This window comes from Leptonotus elevatus, chromosome 10 (genome assembly GCF_054856555.1).
Source record: "Leptonotus elevatus isolate MCC_2025b chromosome 10, RoL_Lele_1.0, whole genome shotgun sequence".
In the NCBI taxonomy this organism is placed as follows: Eukaryota; Metazoa; Chordata; class Actinopteri; order Syngnathiformes; family Syngnathidae; genus Leptonotus; species Leptonotus elevatus.
Window position 1 is genome coordinate 13,834,811 of NC_141248.1, and position 7,358 is coordinate 13,842,168.

The 7,358-nt window shown below is 39.4% G+C and overlaps 1 non-coding gene across 1 annotated transcript; it reads right to left on the minus strand.

Annotated features, from left to right (window-relative positions):
- Positions 1-4,772: 4,772 nt before the first annotated feature.
- trnaf-gaa (transfer RNA phenylalanine (anticodon GAA)) lies at positions 4,773-4,845 on the minus strand. Its single transcript has one exon. It is a non-coding gene; the product is annotated as a tRNA-Phe (tRNA).
- Positions 4,846-7,358: the final 2,513 nt, after the last annotated feature.

The following is a 7,358-nucleotide window of genomic DNA, read 5'->3' on the forward strand; positions in this document are numbered from 1 at the left end:
CCACAGAGGTTAAAAAAAGGAGCATAGCAATTTCCTTGGAAGCCAACACTCATTCAGTGTTAATTCTTAGGTTATATTAAGACCTAAAGACGCAATGGTCAATGACATTCTTAGCCTAATAGAGAAGGCCTAGCACTTTGAGTCCTGTTCTGGATCACATTACGATCATGTCTGTCAGCAACTGGAGTGAGGCGAGACATGACGCGTGGCTGCACAGAGACGATCTTGTAGAGTTCTGATTACAAACCAGAAAGAGAAGCTATTGATTTACTAGATACTGTAATCTCTCTAGACAAACATTACCAAAAGATTAAACCTCCACATTTCTTTGTTTAGTGGATCCGTTGGTCAATTGCTTAAAAAAAAAAAAGATATCCCAAGTTCAAAAATACACTTTGAACAAATAAAATCGCCCTCTACCACATATTCTTTATCAATGTGCTGGGAGCTGATATCGATTTTTTCCCCAGTAGAATGTAGCTGGAGGCCACAGACAAGGGTTACCAGACTTGTTGACAGTGACTACATAATGAGAGCTGGGAAGCTGAATTGTAAAAAACAAAACAAAAATACATTGGGAACAGCTTTCCATGTGTTACAATACAAACTGAACATGGAGTCATTTTTCCACCCTGATTGGAAAACGGACGTGACCGACTATTGAGTAGTCAATGATACTGATACCACTAATATTTCTTATACATAAAATTTCCTGAAAAAACAAACAGTGATAGATAATTTCAAAGAAAGACCTATATATTCTAATGCAGCATTTTCCCTTAAAAATGCATAAAATCAATGACAATTTATATTCTTCTCATTTCTAGTTCCTAATTGTTCAACAGTTAGAGTACCAATACCTGGTATCGATACTTGCCCATCCCAACGCAAAACCTGTTCCATATCTACAATCACAAATCATTTCGTGTGACCTTTGGGGTCAATACATTGATTAGGGTGGGAACTGAACTGAGTGAGCCAACCAATAGAAAGGAAAAGATGCTTAACAGGTGAGTTTTGGTACCACTGCAGACATTTGATTTGGGACAGCAGACTGACGATTGTCTCATCATAAAAGTGATCTCTCTGACTAAAGATAAAGAGTCAGCCATCTTCCTCTTCCTCCTCTGTCCTGCCCACGGTCTAAAGACTCACGTGACATGTTGGTGCCAGTGAGGAAGTGTGTTGGTGAGAGGAAATATGCGAAAGGGCAGGCCTCAAAGCAACACGTGCCACAAGCATGATAATCTCAAGTTTACATTCGGCCACTTCTGAATAGAGGAAGTCGGCTTGGGAGGGTCTGGCTTAATACAGGAAGTGTGAATATTGTACGTGTGGACGCGGCAAAACAAACCGCTTATCCTATCCTTTGTTGCTTTCTGACATACAAATTTAGCTGCAGAGGGGGAAAAGCAGCTGACAGAAATGGGACAAAGACAACATATCTTTTGCATGGCAAAGCTTAATCGAGAGGAAAGAACAGGTGGGACGAAAAATCTTGCAGGCCGGTATGTGGCTGACTCCCAAAGATGACGGAATGGAACGTCGTGGCAGTTAGAAATGATTGCCAATTGGCAGTGTGAGGTGATTATTTTCTGTATCTGTCACAGATCAACAAATGACGTGCATTGAGTTCATGGTGTGACATGACATTCTATAAGTTGCTCCAATTTCCAGTTGGGACTATGTCTATTGTGCGCAGCCTGTCCCTGTTGACATGAGGCCAGTGGGGTCACATGGGTCGCTGGCCACAACAATAGGTACACCTGCACAATGCGATGAGATTAATTTAACCATGTCGCTCACGATGGGTTATCAATTCAAAAATAAACAGGGCTCTTGCTTTGACGCTCAGGAATAATAATAAAAGAAGATTGCCTTGGAGACGTGACGCAAAAGCGATGTCATGATTTGGGATGATGCCAGACATTCTGTGATAACTCGCTTGCAATAACAAACCATAGACATAGCCTTATCTACCGTATACAAAACTAAAAGTGATCATAAGCTGCTTGGAAGCAATGTGTAACCTGATCTGCAGTAGAAATAAGATATTAACAACAACGTAATACAAAAAAGTTTCGTCTGGTGATCCTATGAAAGTATTGATACAAAGTAACTGTACTCTAAAAACATGTTTTGATGAACACCTTGTCGAGGCTACTTGACAAACACACATAAACATAAAGTAAACTCCTCACGTGTCATATTCGGGGTGCAATGAGTTCGGTTTGCCTTGAGAAAGGAGTGTATAAATAAACTAAGGAGTGGCGTTTTTACTGGCGGACCTTCACCATGAAAAAGGGGAAGTGAGAGCAGCCAGTGGCAAAGGTGAAGAGGTGGGGAGATTAAAAAAGATAGTTTATAGAATAAGAGGGGAGGGGCTAGTTTATAGAATACAGGTGGCATTAAGAGCAAAGACAAGGCCACTCACACAAATTGAAAAGTCAGGAAGTTTGGATTTTTACCACTGTGCTGCCCCTAGCACAATACAAGGATAATAAGATCAATTATGATGGGAATTAAACATAAAAATAATGTTGAATACCTGAAATTGCTGTACATACTGTATATATCAGTCATACGTCGCACATTGGTTGACTTCATGTGAGACTTGAGCACGGCAAGTATCGGAGCCACTGTGCCTGTGCTCGTCAAGTATCTATACAGACAGAGCAACACAGGTGTAAAATCTAGGAGCAGTGTTAGTAAGGACACACTAAGAATTTCTGATGCGCATCGTTGGCATGTGATGTAAAGTTGTTATATAATAAGATAGTGCTCATGTATATCAAATTATCAGTGTATCTTACTATATACGGCGCCTGAGGTTCCTAACAGCTACTGTAGACTAACGTTTCCAAACCCTTACAGAGCTTACATACTTTACATTTGAAAGGGCTCACAGCACACCTCCTAGCATAAATGTCATAACAAGATCTGTATACTGGGATATATATATATATATATATATATATATATATATATATATATATATATATATATATACAGAGGGAATCTGTTTGTGTTTTTGATCTTTGTTGTGTGTTTTTTTTTAACTTTCTTTGTCTTTTTCACTTTCTTCTTTTTTTTTTATGTGAAGCACCCTGTGTTGCTTTTTAAAGTATGAAAGGTGCTATACAAATAAAGATTTGATTTATACTGTATTCAGTAGCTATACTGAAACAATGACTATCTTGTGTAAGTTTACTCATATATTTACTTAGTAAGTGCAAAATCGTGGCCTGTTTAGTAGAATACAAACCCGACGCACTTGCAAGAATCCTTGACTTATTCTGTTGTATGAATGACAACAAATGGATACACAGGTTACAGTGGAAGAGCATTTCATTAATTTGTTCTGCCTGTCACTATAGGTCATTGATATACCTGTGGATAAATATTTGAAGTAAATAGATCATAGTTTTTGGACCAAAGAAATGTAATTGAGTAAAATGAGTAAGTGCCACAGTAGACCACTTTTAAAATTGCTGATGAATAATAATAAAATAAAAAAAACATTTATCAAGGTGGTAATTTAGAATTGTGCACAACACTAGCATGCAGTCACGAAAAACACGTCATGCGAACGTGTTCCAGTGGCACAAGAGCTTGTTTTGTTTTTAATCATGAAGCAGCTATGCCATATGTTGAATGTTGCATCAGAATGATTGCACAATAACTGAGAGCTGTTATTGTAAAATTGTGGCCAAAACTCTGAACGTGCCAAAGATTGAATTCCGCTGTGGACAGTACTGCACGTTTTGCTATCACACACTGGGTTTTAAAAAAAGAGGAAATAATCCAATTCCACTTAATTTGTCTGAAAAGTATTTTTCATTAATCCCATCTTTGTTCATTGCCAGGGATGTACAGTGACAGGCAGAACAATTCGATTGATGGTGCAATAAACCTGTGTATCCCCCTGTTGCATCCAACCGAATAATTAGCCTACATTAGTTGTTGTATGCAACTATGAAGGTCAAACAGAAACAAGTTCATTTTAATTGTAGTATTCTTGCTTTGTCTGACATTTTTGTTTGTGTTTTTCTCATGTAAAATGGATGCCATGGTTGAAGTTAACACCACATTATTGACTGGTAGTAGCGTACGGCAATTGCTACGTAAACCATTTGAGAAAATAAACTTACATTTATAGTTTATTGTTCTCATCTTTGTTTTAAACTTCCACTAACGTAAACATGCTGCCCTAACATGAACTGCCTGTTTACAAGATCAGGAGAGAGACACTCCACTGGTTTATTGGACAAGATCGCCCCCTGGAGGTGACTGTATTTTTCTTGTATGCATGTCTAATATCTATCTATCTATCTATCTATCTATCTATCTATCTATCTATCTATCTATCTATCTATCTATCTATCTATCTATCTATCTATCTATCTATCTATCTATCTATCTATCTATCTATCCATCCATCCATTCATCCATCCATACAAACATACATACATACATACATACACACACACATATATATATATATATATATATATATATATATATATATATATATAGTAAATGAAGCAATTTAATAGCATAAAAGTACATTAGCATAATAATCCAGCTATCATTTTAAGGCAATGCATACGTACTTCCGTTGTGCGTATAGCACACATACGCAAAGTCGTAAACGTCATGACGCAAATGTATGAATACGCCTTCCAATTTCACAATAGATCTCGCTGATAACTTTTCTGGTAAAAGGAGAAGAAGAAGAGAGAAGAGAAAAAGGAAAACGTTATCATCCCATATGCCGAAACCCGGGATCGAACCAGGGACCTTTAGATCTTCAGTCTAACGCTCTCCCAACTGAGCTATTTCGGCATACGTCACTCGCTCATATATATAGTAATTGTACTTTTACCGTGCCAAGTATGGACCTAGCTAAATTGTCGTCAACTTTTTGGAGACATCGTAGCATAAATTAGAAATAATAGTATTACCATGGCGGTATGTCAAAAATCTTGGCGTTTTCCCACCACTTCTTCAGGCTTGTTTCCTTGTGGATTTCTTGGCCTTGTGAATTCGTTCTGATGCTTCACCACAAGGAGACGCTAGAGCAGCACACTCCGCGATTACGGTCTAGGTACTGCTTTACACAATGTTCAATGTAATCACATTAAATGCTGGCTGCAGTGCACCATGGGAGAGCTGTTACAATATGTCGACCCTCTTGTGTAGCTAAATAAGATCATATTACTTGTAGAAACGGCTTCAATCTGTAAACTACACAAACTATCCTGAAATTGTGAAAGTAGTAGGCCAATCTATTTGGTAGTGTCAATAGAAACTGAGCGCTGCTGTCTTTTTAAAAGCTGAAGTTTTGATCCATTTCGTGTACAGGACCTCTACCTAATAAAGAGGTATTTCTGTCAATACAACTATACCTTCTGTCCAGTACACCAGTCCCTTAGGGTCCTGAAAGTGAAATTAGAATTGCTGTCTATCATTCACCTGAATCGCCTAGGGACCTGTACATGCCCAAAAACTGATCCTTTTTTTTTTTTTTTTTGCAAGCGTTTATATCTTTTAGTGGGTCCTCAATGCAAGTCTTCAAAAACCCACCCATATGCACTCTCCGGAACATAAGACAAAATCACCCCTGGACACAAGTTTCATCCATCTGCATTAGATCACCAAAATGATTCCCGAGCGTTGCTCCTGCTGCTGCTCACCGCTACCTCAGGGGATGCGGAGAAAGAATTTCGCCTCACTTGGGTGGGTGTGACAATCATCCATCCATCCATTTTCTTAACCGCTTGTCCTCACAAGGGTCGCGGGGGCGCTGGAGCCTATCCCAACTGGCTTCGAGCAGTAGACGGGGTACACCCTGAACTGGTTGCCAGCCAATCGCAGGGCAGTGTGACAATCAGTGGTAATAAAAAAAAAAAAATCTGCATGAAATTAGATGTATACCATTGCATGATGAAATTCAGTAAAAAAATCTGCCATTTTGGCCAAATTTCATTTATGGGTATCCATAGACACTTAACATTGGGTGAACATGCCGATCATAGGATGTAAAAAGTCTCTGAAAGTTAGCCATTATGTTTTGAAGCTGCCATTTTGGGTTAATTTTGAGGCTTACGTTGACAAAGTTCGACCAGGGAATTTGTCAAAATGAGCCTCCGATTATAATCAGGTGTCCTTGACAAATGGGCAGTACTTAATTGTTGAGCTTTTTTTGTCTGCAACATTTAATGTCGGATTGGCCCAAGTTTGATGATCATTTTGAGCATTCACCATGAAAAAGGAAGTGCGAAGGACTGCTTCTTTCTGTTGCTTTACATTTTCATTTCAGTGGCAATCGGGGGACTGGCAGCATGACTAATAATAACTGTGGCCTATTCTCATATATAATACAAACAACATTGTTATAAGGTGAGCAGCTACGCACGGTATGTAAGACTATTGTACAGGGGAGCGAGAGCAATGGCAAACCGCGCTAATCTGCAGTGATGCAGCGCTTGTCCCTTTATTAGTCATATAATGTTCTGATGCCAGCTCGCACGGCAGCCCCTCCCCTCGTAATCTCTCTCTCTCTCTCTCTCTCTCTCTCTCTCTCTCTCTCTCTCTCTCTCTCTCTCTCTCTCTCTCTCTCTCTCTCTCTCTCTCTCTCTCTCTCGCACGCTCATGTTTTTGTGTGTCTCTTTCATCCCTCAAGGTGACTTTCCATCCTTCCAAGACACTGCAGCTGTTTCCCACTTTGTTTTGAAAGGCCCAAATGTGGATAAGAGATGAGAGAGATGCGGAACGGTGCACCAGAGAAGCAGCAGGAGAAGCACGAGCGGAAATTGGGGATGAGAAGAAGGGCATAGATGGTATGATCCGGCAAATCAGTGAACAGACAAAAGCTCACCGAGAGAATTGCTTTGGTACAGCGGAAGAAAACAAAAAACATCGACACAAAGAAGCGCATCTGAACTGTACAAGCTCAGCGACTAGTGAGGGCTTATGACAGTCATAAATACCACAAGTATCTGGGACAGAAATTCTAAATTTAGGGATCAAATACATGTGGGGAGTAAAGAGAAGACACTGACAGGGAGGGACAGCTAAGGTCCAGGGGAATATGAAAGGATGCCGCATTCACCCCTATCAGGATGAAAACTAGTGTCCCCCTGTTGTTTTCACAAGAAACTACAGCAACAAAATCTCTTCTTTAAAACAAAACATGTAAGCATTAATTTGACGTTATCGTATTTTTGCATTTTCAAATTTGGACCAGTAATTCAAAGTATTCAAAGGACATTTCTGCATTGCTATTTTTCCACCACTATATTAATACCTCTTTTGCTTTTTCTTTAGGTTTTTTTTTTGGGGGGGGGGGGGGGGGG